Here is a 24,784-nt window from a genome sequence, read left to right on the forward strand (position 1 = left end):
GCGCAGTTTCTAATGGACACTTAACTTCAATTAAACTAAAATTCAAACTATCCAACGTCGATGTTAGTGACGCTGTTCCGCTAGTTATTATACTGGATCTAAATCGTGTGAACTAGCGCGAAAGGATACCACGAGCCAGGAATCGGACCGTGTCCGAAACGATTCATTACAAGCCAATTAAAAGTACCAGACTTCTGATACTCAGTAATGTTATATGTTCTACCTCATTAACATGTTTGTTATGTAGCATTAAAGAGAAAATGCCTGTCTGTTTAATGCATTCACGTGATGTTGATCAAATCAAATTATGTAATCGACTTTATTTCAGTATTTTTTATTTATATTTTATTTGCAATGCGTATGTGTAATTCCTTGATATTTAGAAATTAGTTCGTATTAGAAAATTCGGTATTTTTGACGTTACATTAGATATTCTTATTCATTATAGTCGAATATTAGAAAATTAATTAAAATGCAGGCGATTTGTGACTTTTATCGAAGAAAACTATATCATAGGCAGTATCACAGTGTAGATATAGGTATAACAAAAGAAATTTTCCTTATTAAAAATTTTCACTAACTTTTAACTCGCCCTTTTGTCTAGGAATAGTATGTGCAAAATTTTCGAAACTTGAAACTAACTCAAATTAAATTAACTAAAGAGAGCGTACTTTAATATACATACATATACTGCAGGTACAACTCGTCTGCGTGTAATCGATTGAATCCCACCGACGCGACATGACGATATAACGCGGAATAATTGAAAATATTTCGCAATGTCGCGAAAATCAACGCGCAAATCGATCAAATATTAGTAATCAAATGTACTGACGGCGAAAACACGAGCATAATGAACCGACTTGTTTGCTAACGTCGACGTAGCGCGTGTATTATTTACTCGTTAGTGTCATTCACAAATTCGATACGCACACGAAACGCACTGTGCCGTCCCCTTGCACGTTTCTCCAATTCATCGACATTAACGAGGCGTTTCGGTGTCAGCAGTGAAATTTCGCCGTGTTAGGGAGTTGTACGTCGAAAAATCCAAAATCCAAGCCGATTATCATCGACGATGGCGCCAACACTAGGTTTGGTGGACGGTGGTCAACCAGAAGCCAGTTCTCGTGGGTCGCAGTTAATTCGCGAAAATTCGCTGATACAGATTATTGTTTAATCCGGATGTTGAAATGTATCATGTTTGAGAGAATCCGGGAAATCGAAACTAGCTGTGTGAAATCAATAGCATTCGATTCAAAAACAAGGAAGAGATGATTGGGTTGAGAAATATCAGACTGCACATATTATCAACCAATCAGAACGTTAATCGTTCCGTCATCTTACGAAAACTATCTAACAAATCAATATTTGCAAGCGTGTAGAACATTTTACTGAATAGAGTTGTCTGACTAATATTTCTAGTTAGCGCAATCTTAGCAGGACAGCGCAGGAGCAAGGGAGATACTGTAACCTATCGCTCATCACCGCACGTTGCTATATCATTTTATTCGTATATGTGATAATATACAGGGCGTCCCAATATTGATGGTACAACCTAGAGGAGGTGATTGTACAAAATAGGACGAAAATATGGAATAAATTTTGTTCATTTGAAGTTTTGTTTTCGAGAAAATGGACTTTAAATTTCCTCCGAGAATTCGAGAGTCGAACATATCTATATGTGCAGTATGATGGCCAGCATTTTCATTAATTTTTGCATTAATAAAGTAAATCTTAAGAATTATATATTTTATTATTACTCATAAACCTATTGCATGTGGTTTGTATCGTGATTTGTTTAACCAAATTCAAAGTCTACTCTCTCGAAAACAAAGCTTCAAAAGAACAAAATTTATTGCATATTTTCGATTTATTTTATCATGTACAATCACTCCCTCCATATTGTACCATCATTATCGGGACACTCTGTATAATGACAACTGTATTTCGGTCAATACGTGTGTTTATCTTTATGATTGCGTTGAGTCTGCCAGAAACAACCAATCGGATCCGCATTCCTTTCGCAGGACTTCTCTATAGCAGTGCATAGTACATGTCATGTCAATCGAATCTGGAAACGATTATACTATTTCTTACTCTGAATAACACTATTAAATATTTCTCTTTCGATAAATTGTTTCTTCAACCGAAACCGAAGAATTGGAGGCTCAAAACGAATCAATGCGATGGGAATTATCAACGAAACCGAGGTTATTAACGCGTTTCACGAGCCAGTAAGCAACGCAGCAGCCAGAGAGTGGCATCGACGAAAAGCAAACGTCATAATTGCCACGTAATTATGCGCATTTTAATTTGTAACTCGCTCCACCCCCTTCACCATAAACTCACCCCTTTTACATCTCCCTCCTCGTTACTTTGTTCGCGGTGCGGTATCACGCGGACACCGGCGCGAAACGCGAGCAATCGCAGCAAATTACAATCATGGCTGTTTGACGTGCGTGAGAGTTTGATTTATTAATCATCAGCCCGCAACGGGACAGTTTCCCGAATATTTTCGCGCCGTCGCGCCCCGCCGTAATTTTCTCGCAGCCCGCGACCGTTGTAATTTATTCCCGCATGTTATTTGTCTCTGCATCACTCTCATCCTTCTTTCTCTCTTCTTGTTTCTTTCTTCCAGCACTTGTCTGTTTTATTTCCATGGTTCTAATAGCGTTAGCTATTATATACTTTGAATATATATATATATATATATATATATATATTTTTTTTTTAAGAAACTACGCATATGTTTTAATGTATAAAACGTTTGATATGCACCAACCTAATATGTATCTTTTTATGTTAGTTGCACTGCCAAAATTTTAGAAGTGGCAAACATTCTTGTCTTGAAATTTTTATTGTAAACTTTAGAATTTTCTGCTCTAAATAAATAATTTTATAGAAACAATACGTTTGTTCATTTGATATATCTATACATGTCACAGATCGATGTCTGTTGGAGCAGATATGGTGGTTAACATTTTCCGTTGGATAAAAATGATTGGAATGAAATCAACGCATTTCCACTTTTCAAACTGACCGATGGCGTTGGGTGATTTCGATATAGAAATCGAGAAAATTATCGCGAACGTTGGCGGATTCGAGTAGGTCTGGGTTAGGTAAGCGGAATCGTACCAACAGGCTTTCACGCGCACGAGCTGGACGCTGGTCCGATTTGAATACATAACTGGCCGGATATAAACGAGCCTATGAATAAAATTTAAATTCCAATCAGCGGCTGAACAATGCCACAATACCTGCGGTCGTCCGGTAGAAATCAAGTCGTATAATGCATTTGGTGAATCTGCCTGTCTAGACATTGCGTTGTGGCGTTTATAATCGACGAAACTCCCACTATGTTCATATCTCAACTTCTAAAGAATATTTCATTTTTTCCCTTTTTTTCTTCTTCCGAGTGATATTCTTGAGCGATAAACAATTCGTGACGTATTTATTGAAATTAAAAACAATCAGTGAGAAATTTACGATAAAATAAAATCCCGGTTTTTCATTTCAAAGCATTCAAATAAGAACGAATACAAATATTAGCCATTTGTTTCTGATTAATTCGTTGTTATTCTGTATTTATGTTATAATTTTTTAATATTGTACGACATCTTTTCTCATTTTTATTCTTAGAATATGTTAGACGGACTTTTTGTGTTTAAAAGAATTGAGACAGTCTGTATAAGATAAAGTTTTTCCAATTGAAAAGCATCCAATCAAGCGGCTCATCTGTTACTTATAAATTCCATGTGTGTCCAGGGGACGAAATTCTAGTAATTTCCTTGGTTGTTTAACGATAACCGTGTTTCATACTAGGGACAGCTGCAATACAATACGTCGTCAAGAAGATTCTGGACATCTGTATTACAAGACCTTCTTTTTTCTTCTTCGACGTTTGCTTCAAATCCTCTATTGCGGCGTCGCTCGTGACTTATTCCAGACGAGTAAGGGTACGTATTTGGCATGACGTCAAACGTGGATATTAGGATTCCCAGGGGTGGATAGCCAAAGGGGCCAAAAGGAAACGGGAAAGAAAGAAAAAAAGAAAGAAGAACTATGTGGTACCCATTCGTGCGTCACATCCGTGACCAGCCTACCGGCTGCACGGGTCTTCGCAATCGTCTACCAGTTTCTTACGTGAAAGGTACCTTTAGTTTTCCAACACGTTACAGTTTTTTCATTCTGCAACTTCCTTGTCGACGTTTTTCTATCGTAAACAGTATTGGATCCATTTATATAATGTTGCAAGATTGTTTGAAGTATCATTGTATTCTATGGTACCAAGAAAGGAATTTTTTGTAATACTGCAGCTTATGAGGGTATTTGAATACTTACCACTACAGTGTTAGTAAACTGAATAATGAATACTTATAATTACAGTGTTAATAAAGTTTCAGAAAGTTTCATATAAAATACGTAATATATTCATAAAAATTTTCTACGGTAAGTATTAGAATATTTTCACAAGCAACTGTGTATACATAATTTTCAAGGCTTACAAAAATATTTGAGTATCTACTATAGAAAATTTTTATGAATACGTTATCTATGTATTACGCGAATCTATCTGAAGCTTCTACTGTGATTACAATCTTATCACTTGCCTCAGCAAGACGATTCTTCAGACTCTTCAGTGTCGCGTATATCGATCTCGAAATGATGGAAACTGCGAAACACCTTTAAACCTCCTATATTTCCTTCTTGTTACCGTTGAACATTCCTGATTCCTCTGTTCCAGAGGCGGAAGCGAACTCGTTTCTTCCTCCTCCTTTCCTTTCGATGTCGACAAGAAGGGAGGCCCTGCTGCCTCTTTACGAATTGCAAATTTTCGGCAAGTTTTCGTTAGGGAAATTCAGCCGACGGTGTTCATTGTATACAAAGTGGCACTAGAGGATAGAGTAGATAGCTGAGAGGAGCGAGGAGAGGAGTCTCGGATACGCGCTCCACGGTAAAAGCACAAATATTTGACGGGTAAATAGAGTGATACTTGATGCGGCGCTGGTTGGTTCAGGGCACAGCCGCTGCTGCTGCTACGTCTGACCCCAAAGCTCCCGTTGCTGATGTCGTCCCGTGTTGCTAACGTTGCTACTCGCAGCATCGTTGACGATAGTCGCGATACCAATTGTTTGGTTCGTTCAGGTTCGCTGTTTTAGGAAACGTTTTACAATCGGATATCTGGTTTGTATGATGGGATTTGTCGTGTTTCGGTAAATTGCAAACGTTAAGTTGCAAAGTTTGATTGTTCATCGCCGTATGGTCGTTGTGAAATCGTCTTAGTCAAATAACTATAACTTCCACATTTGGAATTGTGTTATACTGGAAGTCTGGTATACTTCCACATTTTGGAATTTCATTATCACTGTCACAATGCTCCAATATCGTGATTACATTGATACAGCTTAAAACAGATCCGAAAATATGTGAAAAGAGTATAAGATATCTGTTACAAGTATACATTTCACAGATACAAAAGTGTTTAAATAATCAATTATTTATCAAATTACCTAAATATTCAACGCCACGATATTTAACACTTCTTCTATACTAAAGATTATCATATTCATACTGCAGGCTAATTCTTCAACGACAAACATGATGTAAAGCAGATTCGAAAATGGAATAGTACTTCGTCAGAGATAGAACGGTAACATAAAATTACAAATCTGTTGAACTCGATTCGCGATGTTCGCAAATCAGGAGACTGAATCGACAAGACCGGTTCGACGTGGCTATTCGTCAACTGGGAGAACCCTAACGTCTACCGTGCCACGATAAACCTGGAGCTTCGATTCCCTTCGTAGACTACCCTAGCCATTAAACACAATGCCGCTGCTATTATTCTTCACGGTGTTATTGAACGGGCCCCATTATCATCGTATAATATCGCGATATCTTTTCACCCCCGATGGGTGTGTCTACAGAATGGAAGAACTGCCAAATCGTAGCGGGCTCGTTTCGAGGCTCATATGCTTGGAACTTCGCCTAGAAATCCTTGGCAAACCTGGATTTCACTCGAAATTAATAGTTTTTAAGAATATACCCGGAAACCAACGTACATCTATTCGACGTTCTATTCGAACGAAAAATTCTTATTAGTCTCATTTTTTTAGTAGAATTTTTATTAGATCTCGATGTTATAAATTTAGATGTAACAGATAATTCGATTTAATGTGTCATAGTTTACTGAGTAATATCGTTACATTTATTGAATTTGGTCACTTGGATACGGTATGTTCCACTTTTTATTATTTGGGTCCTCTTCCGTAATAATCTACCAATCAATTTAAGTTCACAATTATGCGATTTTACGTTACATAAAATACATTTTTGGGAAATTTAAAATGCAATAATATGCGAAAATATATACAATACGAAGAATAGAGTAACTCGTAACTCGTAAGTATTTGTAATTTTTAATAGAGTAATATAACCAAAAATTCTGCTCAGATTCTACTATAATTTTGATTATGAAAATATAAATTTTCTCAAATCCTGCAGTATAAATATGGGTACTTTTGCTTAAAGAAAAACTAAATTTCAATTTACAATCACTGATTTTCGGCGTCACGCTGAAGTCTACAATTATTCCAACCCACTTTAACCAAAAACTAATTAATAATTTTAACCTCAAATGAATATTCAATCTAAAACTGTCAAAATCGTGTGCACCTATCGACTATAGTTATTCTTTCAAACATATGGTCGATGTTGCCTTTGTTAAGAGCAGCGATTTCCGCTTGCGGAATTCTTGCTAAGGTTTTCGTGTTTAATACGTCCCCATTTCTCTGGTGAACTCGGGCAAAGAGCTAACGAAGGTGGATGAACGTCCCTGGCCAGTGGGTAAAATGACAGAGCAGCTCTCTCTCTTTGTCTGGCATAAGATAAACAGTAGCCAATTATAAATTCCTCGTATGCAAATCCTCGGCAGTGAAGCGCCTACCGTTGCTTCCTTCCTTCCGTGTGCGCGCTCAAGAACCGGAAGAGACAGCGCTGTGTCGCGAACAGTACGACGAAACGAACGACGAAGGACAGAGACGATGACGACGACGATCAAACATCGAGACGAAAGACTCTGTACGCAGATGGTGAGATAGAGGGAAATTCGTAACAGAGGAAACGAGAAGGAAAGGCAAACCCCGAGAAGAAGGAACACACAGAGGGGATGATAGGATGAAAAGAGGTGGAGGTGGAGGTGGGCCTGATTGGCGGCGGCGTTAACTGGGAAAGCTAAGCCAGGAGTCAGCTCGTCGCTGCTGCGTCGTCATCCGTGTGACAACTTATAATTTGATAGAAACCCGCTTCGTACTGCGCTTGTACCAGTTGGATACCCATCCTCATTCCGCTTGCTACCTCTTCAACCCCCTTTTGCTTCGGTCATCCAGTTATCCCGTACCTAATACCTAATACATGTGTACGCAAACATATGACACGTATGTATTTTTAACACTTTATGTACCGAATTACACGATTTTTATTGTAGATGTTTTAAGACAATTTTAATAATACACACACTCCTTACAATGTGCATTCTTTGTATGCCATGTTTTCTAAAGTCACATTGTTAAAGATTGTTATCAGTTTGTAATACATGTTTATATTAGGTTGTTCAAAAGGTGTCTTTCTTTTACAGACCCGTCCTTTACAAGGATGCATCTTTATACAAACGTGAGACCTAATCTGTCGAACGTTGTGATCTTTATTTTGATAGAACAAAATGATCATATGTAATTTCATAAAATAATATAAAACGGAAAATGTTGTGCATCCATTATTTCTTTATAAAACGAAAGAAACTTTTTGGGCGACCTAATATTTAGAATGTTTGAAAAGTATATATTTTAAATAAAATAAAAATTGCATTGGATAGAAAACGATGATGTAACTTAAGATTTAAAAGGTTAATTGGATTGATTGTATCGCGATGTTTGCACTGGGATGACGCTAGTTTCGAGGAGTTAGTCGACTGACTGCGTCCTCGTGCGATTCAACGCGATTCGCGTAGATATTCAGACGACGATTTATTATGCATGTAAGTCGATCGTCGGCGAAGGAACTTTTCCAAGACTTCGCGTACACGATTTGCAAAAGATGAGGCTGGACGAAGGATATCGCGAAGAACACGCGGTTAGATCGCGGAATCTTGATGAGAATCCTGAGGTTTGTGTGCTCTGGACTTTTTGGTAGTTTAATGAAACATTCCTTTCTTTATAGTGTTATCTCATTACTAAACTACGACTATCCATGCAAATTTTTGTGAACGCAGCTAAAGTAACAGAACATTTCGGTATTTCCATTTCGCCAAAGTTAGAATCGAGGCAACAAGCTTCGTTAGCTAAATCATCTGAGAATTGCAAATTTGAGTGTGATTTTACACTTACGAGACGCATTGTAGTTCCATTTCACGCAAGTTAGGACCGCGGCAGCTACCTTCACTAACAAAATCATCCAGTCAATATCTCATCGTTCTCTAGGAAGCCGGATTTCATCGTCTCGGAGGGTGTCTGAAAGATAACCGAATTCCGGAGACCATCAAGCCGGACCGTTTGTAGGCGAACGTGTAAATTCACGGGCGATATAGTGGCTGTGATACTACGTTCTACGAGATATGTTCTCAAACGAATGCCGTTGTAGAAAGAGACAGTCTCTACATCGTTGGTGGAAACGCGAGGAGAGGAGAGAAGGAAGGGAAAACGTTGTGCACGCTACCGTAACTTCGCGTCACGGCCGGTGAGCTTCATCGATCACCGGCCAACTCAATTTGTCTCCATTGATACCAATCTGCTGAGCAAGCTCGTCCCCTTTCCACCTTCCATCCCCCAGTACCTCTTCCAACCTTCTCTCTCTCTCTCTTTCTCTCTCTATTTCACGATGCTTGTTGGTCCTTCTCTCGTCTTGCCCTTTCTCTTTCGTCGACGAAATTCCTTCTTACAGAGCGTAACACACGCCTAGACGACGTAGATCTTTGTAGCCTAGCTTCCACTTAACAGCGCCTCGTCTCATCGCGTGCACATCCACCTGTTTATCCGCAGCAATTTATACCACGATGGAAGCAGCATGACAAGCGATGCAGTTTTACGAGATCGATTACCAATGGTGATAACGTTCTAACGTTGGATTTGAACCTTTTTGAGGCAGATCTTTGTTTTAATTCTGTAACAGTGTTATAAAGTAACGAAGAATTTTAAACGAACCTTTCAGAGAGTAATTATCTCTTTGCGAATAAGATTTTTTGTGCTTTTGGTATCAGATTTTCTATTCTATAGATTTTCTACACGTGCAAAACATAATATATATTATAATACTATATATATATTGTAGTTTATTAGTTGTTTTATAAATTTCGGTAACAAGTTCTGTTGTCAAACTTTATCATTATCGTATGTATTTAAAAAAAAGAGGAAACGTAGAATTTCTGAAGCGTAAAGCGAAAGCGTTGGATAGAATTTCCGAGAAACAGTAGTATAGCCCCGTATCGAGTTAGACTCGTCCGGGGAACCGGAATTCATCGTCTTATCCGTTCTTTTCTTCATCCGGACCGACTCGCTCCTTCCCGGAGCAAGTCGAAAGTCAATAATCTGGAGTAATCTGTCTTTCCGGCAGAAGCTATTTTCATTGTACTCGAGATCCACAGTGAGTCACGGTCGGCGTGCGTTAATCAACTAAAAGCTGGTAGTCTGAGTTTACACACCGCGTCTCAATAGCTACTATCGTCTATCTCTCATACCGATAGCGAAGCTTCTCTCGAACGTCGGCTAGAAGATGCAGATATGTATGGGCATACAATCAAATTGCCTTGGTAATCACATGACATTAGTTGATTACGTTGACAAAACTCAAACTCCTTAGATCTTTATGTAGGATTGTATTTTTATATTTTTTTTCGTACGATGTTCATGCTCGTTGTTTAATTTTAGTGCGTGTAATTCCTTATAAAAATTTACTTCTAATGCGTCGTTACCGATACTTGAGACGGAAAACTTAAGACTTACAGAAGTAGCCAAGTTTCCTGCGAAAGATCCTACTTAGTTGCATAAAGTATTATCGTCGTAAGGACGAAACGGTGAAGAGCTCTCGGAATCTCGAAGGGATGTTCTGCCATTTTAGAATCTATAAAAACTTCTTGCTTAAGAACCGACCGTAGTTCGTAATGGAACTCGTAAAATGCTTATTTCCTTCGCAAACCTCTTTTGCATCAACTCTCTCTTTCTCTACGTATCAACGACAAATAATAATATCGATTACATTTAATAAAAATATCAAATGACTTGGAAATAGTTTACGGTTATTAATAAAAAGAAATCGCATTTATATGAAACGACCACGAAGGGGTGATCGCAATCCATTATCATAAACGATACTGAAATTGTTGTCCATTCGTTGTAGTACGAAAGAATATCATTACACTAAGGTAATTTAAAATTTATTAATTCATATATATCCTAATATATAATCCTAATTGCAATATGTATATAGTGTAGTATCGTGGAAATTAAGATATACATTTTTTCCCGATTACTTACAATTTATTAATAGTGAATTAAATATACAAATATTAATAGGACAGAAAATGATGTTTGTTTAACTGAAAGTAAATGCGATACTCGTGTCTATCTCAAATAACTTTACAGTTATTTGGCAACTCTCGTCACAACGAATCTAACACACTCTCTCTCTCTCTCTCTCTCTCTCTCTCTCTCTCTCTCTCTCTCTCTCTCTCTCTCTCTCTCTCTCTCTCTCTCTCTCTCTCTCTCTCTCTCTCTCTCTCTCTCTCTCTCTCTCTCTCTCTCTCACTAGCAACTCTAACAACTCTACAACACTGACAACTCGATCAACTCTCTCAACTCTACTCTTCGATGTCTCGATCAACTCTGATTCTCGCAACACACTCACTCTTCAACTCGCATACTCTGACCTCTCGGTCACCCCTCCTTGAAAACCGAAACCGTCCTTCTGCTCTAACGTTGTTTATCGTTTTTCTCATACCTCTGCAAGAACTAGGTGACTTTAGTCACATAGGCGCTCTTAAATGTAAACGAACCACAGAAGGGCGATGTACACGGTTTTTTCTATTTTCGACCGATCTATAATTAAACTCCTTTACGATATTACAATAGGTCAATAAAAAAAAAAAAATAAAATACAATATATGTTTTAAATTACTTTTCTATAATTTTATGACACATAAATTGTCAATTTCAAAGCGTGCTTTATTATACTTGAAAGAATCATACATTTAAAGGTTAAGTATACTCGTTCAATCATTTGTATTCAATCAAATGCAATTGAATTCAGCATTTATTTATTCAATCGTGGCGAAGAATTATTCGCTTCATCAAATTTATCGAAAGTTTTACTTAAACGGTGTGCGAAGAGCAAATAAATCGATTTCAACGTTTGTAAATGGAAAAGAAAGGACTCGGCTATCGAGATCGAACCGTCAATAGCGATTTCGTATTTACGAGGCATGAATTTTACAACTCGTTCAGTGTAACGTGATTATCAGAATTCCGAGCCCCGACTGCAACCCCGGACACGTTAGCGTGTCGAAAACGTGGACGCGTATGGAACCGCTCTACACGCTCTATTTCCCGGCATGCATAATACACGGTACAGGCGAGTTTACATTCCCGACGCCGAATCGAAAAAGTTTCGATTTTCACGTCTATTGTTTGTCGCGACTTTTCGAAAAGCCGCCATCGTATTATACGTGTAGGATTTTATCAGAGAAAGGATAATTTTTTGAACTATTATTCAATAATAATAAGATATCGCGTATATAGAAAACTAATACATATAGAAAAATTGTAATGAGATGGTGTTGAAGATTAGGATTTCATCGATTTCATCATATTCTGTTTTTCAAGCAACGTTTAAAAATGTTTATTGATTTATCAGACTTACCTTGTTGCTTTATAAGTGTTTTAGCACAGCCTTGTAGACGAGGATTCTCATGAATTCATAAATAAGATTCTATTAAATAAAACAATACTCTCTAATAATATTTTCAACAATATGTTCAAGCGTTTCTTTAGAGTTAAATAAACGAGGAGTTTCGTAATTTTCTAAATTGTTCAATTTTACAAATACGCTATTTATACGTAGATTTCAAAAAATCTGAAACCCTTCATTTTCACTGGTTTTTTAATTCTAGCGTTAATGAATTGATGTAACGACATAAATTATTTACTCGTGAAACTTTCTGAAACATCACGATTTCGACCGCAATACACGTCACCGACGAGACGCCTTAAACTTCCTGCTCCTCTTCAGCACAATAATTCCCGCGACTTTCAGTTTCGAAACGAGGGACCAAGAGCGGAAGCCCCGGGTCGATAGGCGCGATTCGAACGATTTCGTCTAGACGTTCGGCTCGATCGGTCGGAAACGATTTGTCCCCGAGGCCGTGTGCGGGAATTCGGATATTCCGCGTCGGAATCTTGGTTCGTTGATGGAAAAACGTGGCCGCGGAAGTCGGTAACGACCAGCCAGCCACTGCTGAAAAAAAACTTTTAAAGTAAATATCGTAAAAATTCATTTCCTACCAGCAATACGTTTCCATTCGTTCTCTTTCCGCCTCTCTGTTTCCTGTGCTCGTTTTTGTCACTTTTTCCCCCTCTCGTTTTGCCTCTGCGAATACAATAATCCCGGCTACTCGTATTCGTAAGCGTTAGAGGGGTTAAAACGCTGCGTAGAGAAAGAAGGGGTGGCTAGTCGGTGTTAGGGGCTGCTGCAGGTGTTAGCATATATCGTTTAAACGAGTCGGTTCTTTATGATGAAATTAAAACAAGCGAGTACAGGCGTAGACACTGGTTAACTGGTATTTGTCGACACAGAATCGGTGGCTTCTCGCGAAGCTAAACGAGAACCAGACGTTCAATTCGTTTAACAGCCAGCGATTCAGTGTATGATACACCGATCGTGTAATTTATATGCGGCTTATTGAAATATAAGTGAATCAAACTCGATTCAATAAGCGTTTTCTGCACTCCTTTTAGATAATAGTATTTTATGTTGTATGATAATTATTTAATATAAATAAATGTTATTTTTTCATAGGGGTTATCTATTTTTATTCTTATTCTAATTTTTTTTAACATTTCAGATGTACAATGCAGATGTTCAGATCGCAATTATTTATTTGTAATCATTGAAAACAATAATTTCTTTAATTTTTATTTAATATTGTATATTGGATATTAATATAATATTGAATTTATAATTCTATAACTACTAATTTCTTACTAAAATAAATTTTTTCTCAGACTCCAAATAAAAATCCGATTGCGAAACGTTTGTCCAACATAAATAACAATTATACATTCAATCGCTATAGAATCAAACATAGGAACATCAAAATCTTTTCAAACAATCAATGAATCCTATAACATAGTTACTCACGATTGATAGAAACATACCTTCATAATTTTTCATTTAACTTTCACATCTCTCTATTCTATACATTGACACGCTTCGAAAGAGATATTTTTCAAGGCATCGTTCAAATTGATCAGAAAACAGCCTTCGAACGGTCCATTTTTCTCCATCATTCATACAACGGTAATAACGGGCGGCCGCCATTATAAATAACGACGAGGTCGCGAATAAAGGTTGCGTTTCCCATTGGAAGCTGTGCGTCCGCGCGAATGGAACGCGCCAGCGAGTTCATCTCCTTTTCACAGGGATATTTTCGTGATAGAGAGAGGAGCTCGTTTTAGAGGGTCGATCCCGATTATTGACACAGAGAAAATGCGATATCGATTAGTTACGAGCGTTATCAGGAGCGTTGTACGCCGAGATTCGAAACACACCTCGGAGGGTCTCGTGACGAACACGATCCCGTATAGACCAGCACGGTAATTATCTGCTCGTAATTGCTAATCGATTGCCGCCAATCTCTGATCACCCGTGAAACAGTATCAATAGAGGGAGGGAATGGAACATCGAAGCGGTGAGATCGTAAGCACTATTGATAAATTTTCATCAACGGCCTCACCCACCGATTCAATGAAAGACTGGTCAGGTATTTTGCGCGTGTAATCGCCAACAAGCGAGAATAAGACCGATTACAAGCTTTGTGAAGCTTAGAGATTCTCGATTGCTTCTGTTATCGATGATTATTGCTCGCTGAATATCGAGTGTATTGATGTGGTTAAGCTATTGGTTTATGATAGTACACATCAAACGTCGTTTTATACAAAATTTAATTGCACGTGGCTTCTTTAAACTGTCGTATGTTTAATTAAGTTTCCATATCAAACAATATACTTTCTCAACGGGTATTTTGTTTCATTATCCTAGATTTCTAAGAATTATTAATTTTTAAATTCAATAATTCTTAGAATGGAGGTGTTGTAATTTCTTTATTTACAATTCTGTTCAAAATAATTTATGCACTCAGAAATATCTTAAGGAAATGTCTTTAACCTCTACCAAATGCTAAATTTACGTTTTCACTATCTATTACCTTCGTCTCGTCTTTTTTAAATTTACATAATTCATACATATTGACATAAAAAAAGTCACGCGAATATTCTGACTACAAATGAATGTCGCCATAATAAATGAAAATCGAAGCAGAACTTATGTGCGATCCTTACATTGCCAATGAAGTTTCTATAATTTGTGACGGAGAAGGGAAACTTGGTGTTTTGTAGGCTGCTGATTAGCAGAAGTCAAGCTGCAGATTAATAGCATTTACCGATCAGCGTTAGTTACGGTTAGTGCGTTTCAACGCGGTACCTTGAAATTAGGCACGTACGATAATTAGACGGGGTGTACTACAATATTACCCTATTGGCTATTCCAGAGATCTCATCGTGATGTGAGGGATAATTCGTACCGTCAATAATACTTGTACGCCGCTGTGACACTCGTGATCGATATGGAGTTGATAGTTGATTGGTCCATGAATAACTTGCCTTAGATCCTACAAGATAAGTAAAATTCTATTCCCAAATTAAAAATTCAACAATGTTCTTGTCAGCATAAAAATTCAATCAACCTAATACATGATAAAATTTGTAATTTATTTGTAATTTATATTACATTATATATAATATGACATTTACTATGTGTTGATGATTTTGTTATCAATGTAAGTAATAAAATTTGTATTAGATTGATACATATGAAATGAATTTAGGACATTTCCTATTTCTGAACAATTTTCGAATGTATAAATTATTTGAAGGAAATTTCTAAATGAAGAAATCGTAACAATTCCGTTCCAAGACTTTCCCAATTCCAAAATTGATAATTCTTCTAAATCCGGAATAATAAAACAAAATAATCATTGAAAAAGCATATAGAATGATATACTTACTTTGATGGAATATATTATGACATTTCGAAAAAACTACGTGAAATTAAAGTTTTATTACCTGAAACGACAGTTGATAGTATGGTATGTAGTCCAATAGTTAAATGAAAGGTGATATTAGTTTTGATAGCACTTGATTTTGTTGATTTTTTCATGGTTAGATAGCCATTTTGAAACACCACCAATATTTGCAATATTGAACGTGAAAGGGTTAACGAGAATTTATATATATCTATATTTTATTTCACGTAAAACGTCAAAAATCCATCAGTGCAGGAAACGATTTTATAAATACGAATATTTTTTCATACAAGTTAACTTTGGCTTATCGTTGAAAAATTTCGATCGCTATTTTAAAAACGTTTTATACTGCAAAAATGCTCTGTGTTTTTATCTTTATCATTTTATCACTGAGGTAATATCCGACATAACGTTTCATGATAAATGTTTCAAAGAGTGTTTATGCGTCCTCTGATCATTTGAAATGTAATCGATACGTAAATAAAGCAAAACATTCAGCAAACAATTTGTTCCGATAAAAAATAATATTTGCAAATTATTTGTAGTACGATAATACATATTTTGAAACTGTAATTTCTCTAGAATTCAAGTAGAAGAACGAATGAAATTAAAAACACCTTAAGCAAATCTTTTCAACTTCTTCTGATCAGCACAATATTAAAGCATAAAACTCAATCAATGAATTTATATATGAAAAAAAAATTCTAAATTAGATATTGCTTTAATGCAACATTACGCCTTAATTTACAATTTACAAGACCTAACGTTACAAAGGCCTGAATCCACATCTGGTATTTTATTTTCATATTCTTTTTGCCATTTCATCTTCACTCTGTTGACTAATTACATATAACTATCCTCGCTTGAATTAGACTTGCCACAATTATTCAAAAGAATTACAACCGTCATAATAACTGATATTATCACCATTATTAACCGATAATAACTGATATTATCACGAAAATGTGGATACGGTATTTAACACCTTAGGTGAGTTATACGTAACCAATGGGTGGCAGGAAGTAATGGTAATGTTGGACAGAGGTCTGCGTCGGTATATAGACGACTGGGGAGTATTTCCAACCGGCCGAGTCCTGGTGGCTGTCGACACCCTAGCGTGGCCGTCGGCGATGCATCGCTCGTGGAAACCCCCTAACGAACCGCATTTACATCTGAAAGGTGCGCCAATTACCCTGGCTGCGTTTTACTTCATCGACGTTGCGCGCGAGCCGCGTGGTTGCACACCCCCATAGCCCGCTATTTCATTCGAGCCGCGATACCCCTCCATTTTCATCAGCTCTCGTTGATACCGTTTTGCTTTCGTTTTCCACTTCTTCTTTCTTTTTTTTCTTTTTTAGAGAGAATTACCCTTGTTGCTCCTTTTTGCATCAAAATTTTTAGCGAAGAAGACCTTTTGATATGGTTCTTTTCTTAGGGCTTGAGTTAGATATTCTTGACTATTTGGCAATATTTAGGTATTTTTGGTTACACACATGTACGCACATAAATCAACTTGTAAGCTCACTAATTTAATTCACGAATAGAATCAAGATCATCTACTTGATGGTATACAAAATTGCGTTTCGCTGTACACGCAGATCCTCTTCTTCTTTTTCTCTTCTCTTACTAGATTCCTGATTGCTGTTGCAAGAAGGTTGTTACGCAATAGCGATGCATCTATATACATACAATATTCGACGGCTTGGTGCTCAGGTTAATTTTGGTTGCCCTAGCCGTGCTTTCTCCGCCATCCTTTGCTTTCAACTGCCTTCTCCAACCCGCAATCCCGTATGTATGGAGGCACACAGCAGCCCACTTTCGCCTTCGTGGCCTTTTTCGTCCTGCCGTGTAATTAAATTCTCTCGCGTCGCCAGATCGTTCGACCATGTTGCCTAAACGCCGTAATTAAAGCTGCGTGTATAATGATCGCAGCCTGACGGCAGACCTTTGCGCTGTTTCAACGTGCTCACGTCGTGGAATCGTCTCTGATCAACGACGAAATATTTGAACTTCGTTCGTCTCTATGAAACTCAATTGGGCACTCAACGAGAAAAAGTGAATTTTTGAACAAATTTGAATTTTTTAAATCTGTACATCCATTTGATTTCATAATTAGTGCGTTTAATTTCATAAGTAATATGTTTGTCAAAGGTTATTCGTGCAAGAAGCGCCAGAAATTAATTGTTACAGTGAAATTAAATCAATTCAACAATCTGGATACATAAATTGTTTACCAGAAAAATTGTTATCTTTATCAGAAATGAACTGCAAGAGAACCGGAACGATCGAACGAATCCTTCCTTATGACTATCTGAAAATATAAATTTTCTATTAATTACTTGCTTAATCAGAAATTGTATCTGTAATGGAAGTAAAAGAATTGAGGCGTGCAAAAGCTTCGACTTTAAAAAAATAAAGAAACAGTTTCTTTCGCCTGATAAACCAGATACCACTTCTTAACTGCGAGAAATGTGCGACGTAAAAACAGGCTTGACCTACTGACACCCGCATCACAACGAAGAAACGATAGACGAGATGTGTGAGGAAAAACGAGTCCGCCTTTCAGCGGTACTTAATGAAGGCGTGAAACGCGAGCGATAAAAATTCAAATAGCAAAGCCTAATGAGTTTCGTGAGCTTCTTTTCGCGCGCAAGAACAGCCGGGTTTCAAACAATCACGCGTCTCCCTGACAGGAAGCTATACTCGCGACTTTTAAAAAGATTCTATTCAAAAACCGAGGCGAAGCTGGCAAATGTCAATGAATCGTTCCCAAATGACGTCATGTCTTAATGCATCTGACGTGTGACTAATACCAAAAGAATTCTTCCCGAAACCTTATTCCGCGAAATAACGAACAGTTTATACGTATATACGTTTTACTCCATTATTCTCTTTCAAACTTCTTCTATATTCTTTAGTTTTTAGTTTATGCATTTTGGTTTATTCGATGATTAGATGGTTATTCAAACGATTCGAAAGTTGTTGCATAAAATTAATACGTTTTACAATATACGATACATATACATACATACATCTGCAAGAAATTCCGAAAAGTCCATTGGCAAGGAAACAATTACATTCGTCATAAGAGGAAACAAATATTTCGTGTTTACTATTTAGAGACAACGATATCGCGCCACGTTTCTTTGTCAACAATTTAGCTATTTTGGCGGAACAACAGTCGGGGCCCGGAGGGAGCACTTTGAACTTTGGCACGTCCATAATTTTCGCGGTCGCGCGCCATTCGACCGAAAATGTGTTAGAACTATACATACGACCCTCACGTGCTTTATATTAGGATCGCAGAAAACGAAGCTGCCTTCTTCATCTGTTGCATCAATCGAACTTAGGAAATATTTTTCAGCGAAAATTTTTTATATTTTATGGTATATAGTAAGATGGACTTGTTTAAGTCAGGAGGATATGCTGGCTGTCTCAAATAACCCTACCACATGATTATTCTAATTGTTTTATTGGTTTGATATCGTCATGATTTTATTGTCTTTGATATTGTTTTCGTGCTGGGCATGATAAGTACATGATATTTCTCATTCTTTCGTATTAAAGACTAATGGTGTCTTGTAATATAGGTACAGCCAGTTTGATTATTTAGTGGAAAGTTGGAGATTCCATTCTAAGATTTCGAAGCTTAGACGACTGAAATAACCCTATTTTGCTATAGTGTGCGCTCGTTCGGATCGAAAATCAAGTTACCGGAAGAACGGTCGGAACTTTCGCCAGAAACGAGTCACGAATCTACACTTTTAGGTGCGTTACACACGCTTTTTGTAGGAAGTGGTGCGCGTGCTTGCGTAACAAGCGTCGGCGGCGAAGAGGGTGATATTAATTTTTGTCGGAACTCTGCCTTTGCGCCGCGTTTCAACGGCTGCTCTTTTGTCGTTCGTTCATTAAACGCTGGAGGAAGGGCCAGAGCATTTTTAATTTACGTTTGCGCGCTAAGAGAGGAGGGGAAATCGACAAACGATGCGCTTTGTGACGCATAGAAACGGTGACCCTGTCTCTCTTCTGTGTTTGTGCTAGGTTACTAATGTCTCGACACGGTCACGCTTCGAATTTCACAGGATAGAAGAATAAAAGCACACTGTGTGTTTCTTTTGACTTGACCCTTCTTTTGACGTTAACCGCACGTAAGGTTCGTGCGAAAATTGAAATTATTCTAACAGAATTAGAATACCAAGGAAAGGGAACAAGGAAAAATGCACTTGTAATCCACGAAATACATACATGTATGTAAGAATTCATTGTTGTGTAGAATGTGAATTCTTATTTATTTATTCTTAATTTAACATTTCCTTTTTATCTTGATTTGTACATCATGAAAACACCAAATATAAAGATACGTCTCGTTTCAATTGCATAGGATATCCTACGCTTGTGCATCGAATATAGAATCGATTTGAATCGTTTGTACGATAAAATGAAAAATCAGTAGCGGGAGGATTTGAGGAATCGGTCGTAAATAAACGGCGAAAGGTTTTCGAGCATCATAGTCAACGAGGTATGTACAATAACGAATCCTATAAAGTAAGAGGATTACGCGACGAGATAGGAGAACGGTAGTCCAGGTCTGTCGAGTTCGTGATGCTTTAACCGTTAATTCGACGTGGATTAATTAAAACAGTTCACAGGGGAGAAGAACCCTTCGTACCGGTTGTTGCTGCCGCTCTGAGACAGACAATAACGAAAGTAATATTTCGTCAGCGACGACTAAAACCGCTGTCCCGTACGTATACGTGCACACTTAAACGAGTGTTAAGCTGGCTGGCAGACGTTACAAGGGCTACTTTACCCTCGTCCTGATGAAATTCTCCGCCTGGAAATTATTTCCAAGCTTGAAGGCGAATTAACGAAGCACCTCGACATCGAAAGTACCGGCAAGAGGGTTCCTACAACAGCGAGACCAGTTCCCGACGAGATTTTTCTTATCGACGACGTAAACGTTAAATGCGTTCTCCTTACTGTCCCCGGGGAGAAACTTCTGCGTCGTATCAAAAATATAATTCCGTGCCTTCTCTCTGTATAGAACTCTCTCGCCTCTTGTTACATTCTTCTTTCTTCTATTTTTTCTTCTCTTTTAGACTTCTTTTGCTTCCTTCTTAAGGAAACTCCTGTAACAAAGATTTGCTATACACTCGATTTCTATTTGGTGTTACTCTAACGACATTTTTAAAAAATTTATGAAATTTTGGATTGGATTTACTTAGTTGCTATACATGTCGGTCATTTGCTTTTCAACGTAAGCCTCCGATAGCAAGCAATTCATGACGCGTCATGATATCATTAGTAGTCAACGTGTTAAACCAGTTACAACTACCTTCTCTACGATGATCATTTTGAATAACTCCGTTATGGTTCTGAAGGTATCACGAAACAATTCTTACTAAAATGCCTGATATTGGAAAAATGTTATCTCAAACATCAGAAAATAATTTCACGAGTCAAAAATACTTTACCAATACACGAATTTATCAAATTTCCATCGAAGGAAAATTAATCTTCTGTATACAAATACTTTTTATAAATTTCATCTATGCGAATAAAGTCGTTATCGATTCGCGCGTAGGTAGGTATGGTCGATTAATTTACGATCATTACCGTCACTTGGTAGCTGAGTGGAAACTATTTAACAGCGACATCGGGTTTAATTTCTGTCCCCGGTAATCCTGCATTCACGTTAATCCAAGCTTCAGGATGCTGTCCGAACTACGTCGTAATGGGGACACAAGACTAATGTGCCGTTAATTCGGAAATAATTAGCGACCAGTCTTCGTGGGGCAGCTTCACCTGTCTGACACCAGATTGTGACTCCCCTTTAACGTGGCCTAATTTGAACGTGAAACACGAGATAGTTTTCCCGACCAGGCGATTAAAAGTTCGTCTTTCGGACCACGCCTGCCTCTGAACTTTATTGCTTGGTAATTTTATATTTGCCTCGTTGAAACTTCTGTTTAATTAATTGATCACAGAGACCTGGTCGGATTTTAAACCGTTAATTATTATTTCCACGATTTTGAAACGTTCGAAGTAGAGTTCATTGACAACAGTGTTTGATTATCTTATCGATTGTCTTCGTCTTGGGGAGAAAGATTTATACTTTCTAAGCCTTAATCGAAGTAATCAGTGTCGAATTTCAAACTTGGCAACTTCCAAATTTATTTTCGATCTGTCTTTATTAACAAATTCCCAGTTTTAACATTAAATTACAGAATGCACGTGATCCAGGAGTGGAAGTTAAGATTGAAGAAAACTCAAAGAGCCATCGAAGTTAAATAGGAAAGGAGGTAGTTCAGTAAGATACAATAATAAAGAGGGAAGGGGAGAGCGTGGGGGATGCTCGTGGAAAATGCACAGAAGAAAACAGTGCTGTACTTAAGTTAATAATGTGGCTTGAAATAGGCCGGAAGCGTAACAGCTTTCCTGAAAATTAGCTTCACTTAAATTCTTTGTACGACTGTACGTTGCTAGCTCTTCCTCGTGAAACGAGGGGCTCAAAGTAAAGCGTAAGTAACTTTTATATGTGCTCACTTCCTTATAAACCGCTAATGAGTTGGCGTCAAGGCTGCTAATTGCTGGAAACGAGAGAAAATGTTGTCCAAAGAGTCTTCCACTCCTTTTAAATAATCTGCAAAGACTCTACCAGTTTTTTCTTGTAAAACGCGTCGTTTCCCCTTGATGAATGACTTCTGTTGACGCACGCACACATTTATCAACCTCAAGTACCTACAAAGTGGCTGAAATAAAGTAACATATTTAGAAAATAAAACGGATATGTTCGAAAATTAATTGGTTTAACTCCGGGTACAGTTTTCTTCATGCAAAAGCATAACAATATCCGCCACTTCCCTTGAAAATAAAACAAAAGAAACGAAGAAAATATTCTGCAAAGAACAAATACTCACAGATCAATTACCACAATTACCTGCAACAATCTCCTCCACTCTCCTAGAAAATCTTCTTCTTATCTTCCTCCATATTCCGCACTGATTGAATCAGAATCAGGTTATCGCAGTATGTCAAGCAGGACTCTTCCAATTCAGTGGTCGGTCGTAACAGAAACCGAGGCGCATTATCGTCGCGCGAAGGACCTATTACCGGCCTCATTACTTTTCCATTCTCGTGTTCCTTTTTATACCCGGTTATCCCCCTTTCAACCGCGGTCCAGCAATACTAATATCCAAGCCAAGTGTTTTCGGAAGCATAGCTGGATCAGCAGTATCATTTCGCTCGAGGGTTATTGGCAAGAGCCAATACTAGTCTCGTTCTTCGTTGGACAATTTTGCAATGAGAAGACAGCTGCTCATAGGCCACGACTTTACAAGCTTTTGTAAAAGTGGGATTTTCCATAAGCGTGGGAGTATGCTTTCGACTAGATATATAGAATACAGTGTCCGTATTTCTGTAAGCGTGAAATGTGTACGTACGTAGAAAATTATGTTTTTAGATATTCGTTCGTTGCTTTATCGGCTATTTATTTTATATGAAATCGTTATAATTTTTCAGTTTCATTTCATCGCGTGCTTCTGTCCATCGCATCTCACTGTTCGATGAATAGCGTATGAATTCAATGTATTCGCTGAGAAAGACGAAAGAAGAACAAAAATGGCGCCATTAAATACACACGTAGGACAGCGAAAATTAAACACGAATCTTTCATAAAATTTGAAAAACATTGGTTTATCCTAAGAAATCAGCCGATTTTGTAGGAAATCTAATCTCAAGTTGCTCGTAGCTTATGGGAAGCCGCCATTATCGAACAATGCGACTCGATACCAATCGTTTTACCCTCTGTTAGAGGTCCAGATGCTTCAATAGGAACTAGTATTGTACGATTGGACAATCCTGCTATGGGACGATCAATTTTGATAATAGACCCGCAGTCGGAATATTCCGCAGGAGACCGATTTTCCGAAAAATTGACGCGGGTCAGATAATGTGACCCGTCGACTGCTTTCAGTGGCCCGATCGAAACGACACGCGGCAAAAATCTGAAAATTTCTAGATAAAAGTAATGGTCGAGCGAATGGAGCGATTTTTATTTCGCTGCAATTTATGGGCACGTGGTATAGCTATTTTCAATGGTGATACGTTGTTTGTGTTGATAGCAGTGGATATAGTGACTCAGTATTAAATATAAGTACGTATATTAAATATAAGTACGTATATTAAATAAAAGTACGTATATTAAATATAAGTAAGTATTAAATATAAGAGTTTTAAATATAATATTATTTCTTGTTCTTCTATTATTGAGGTAATTTCAATCTCATTGACTGAAGAGATTATTTTGCAGTACATTATTATTTTGTTTCAGAACTTATCATCATTTTGATTTATAACCATGGTGTTAATTTGTCCTCTTCTTTTTTAAATTAACGTTCCTCATTTTCTCAATTCAGAATGAAGGTAAAACGTAAGGTAACAAAATTAAAAAATCATCGACCGCAAGATCAATTCCAAGTTGCCACTGCCACGAACAGAGATGGACGTTCTTCAGCAAACTTAGGCCAGTGTAATTATCGTTAATTGATCAATCCGCTGAAAATGTGGGGTCCGCGAATTTTTTAGGCTAGTCTGTTCACCCTCTGGGGAAGATTCCCTTCGGAAATTCCGAACGAAGGGAATCGGATATGCGGTTGGTAGTTTTGATCGAAGGGTTAGCTTCTTCCCTCTTGTTCCCCTTATATTTCCCAATCCTTGAGAAGCAACTGTTAATCTCCTGCAGTGCTTTGCCCTCCAGATTGATGCCTTTTAATTTGTCCTGCTGTTAAATTAAAATCGACGTAGCCTTTTCCGTCTACCAGCGATGGCCTCAAACACGTTGCAAACAGATGAAAACATTGACAAATTACAAGCGTTACAACTCGTAATACATTTAAATGTTTTAATATATTTAGATATTATCACTAATCCCTTGAGAATGAAAATAGATGTACAATATATACTTTGTAAGATATGGTACTAGTAGTTCATGAAGGTAGAGAATGAAGATAATTAATTATACTAAAGAGAATCTATTCCCGTCTGTGCTTATTAAGTGGTTAAGAAATATTTTTTAATTATGAATCAAAATATTCGTGTTTTTAATATAAATATTTTCTATGATGTATCAATGGAATTCTAGTATCCATTTATGAGAAAATGTGTTCCTTTTTTTAAACCTTAAGTAACATGAAACATTTTTAAAATCAATGGTACATCTTGGAGGTGGATATTGTGTCATGGTCGGTAATGAAGATTCTACCGTACATATTGAACTTGATCCCATCACTATCAACCACTCTCCCTTCGTTGTGTCTCCTCTCGTTTCTTCCATCAGTTTCTGACTCATAGTCCCCTTTTCTCGGGCATGGCTACATAATTTGCGTTCTGATTCGCCAACAGAAAAACACTCTCTTTATGTGGTAGGATGCACGCAAT

General features: G+C 37.5%; 2 long non-coding RNA genes across 3 annotated transcripts in view; one reads left to right on the top strand and one right to left on the bottom strand.

Moving 5' to 3' along the window:
- The window catches only part of LOC138190200 (uncharacterized), a 117,365-nt gene that overhangs the window by 49,160 nt on the left and 43,421 nt on the right, over positions 1-24,784 (top strand). The window lies entirely within an intron of this gene.
- Positions 19,638-23,423, bottom strand: LOC138190201 (uncharacterized). Its single transcript, XR_011176232.1, has 3 exons — positions 23,150-23,423; positions 22,287-22,763; positions 19,638-22,087 (listed from the first exon to the last, which is right to left on the bottom strand). It is a non-coding gene; the product is annotated as an uncharacterized LOC138190201 (long non-coding RNA).

The sequence above is a fragment of the Bombus flavifrons genome, chromosome 3, assembly GCF_040668555.2.
Source record: "Bombus flavifrons isolate JBK064 chromosome 3, iyBomFlav1_principal, whole genome shotgun sequence".
NCBI classification, from domain to species: Eukaryota; Metazoa; Arthropoda; class Insecta; order Hymenoptera; family Apidae; genus Bombus; species Bombus flavifrons.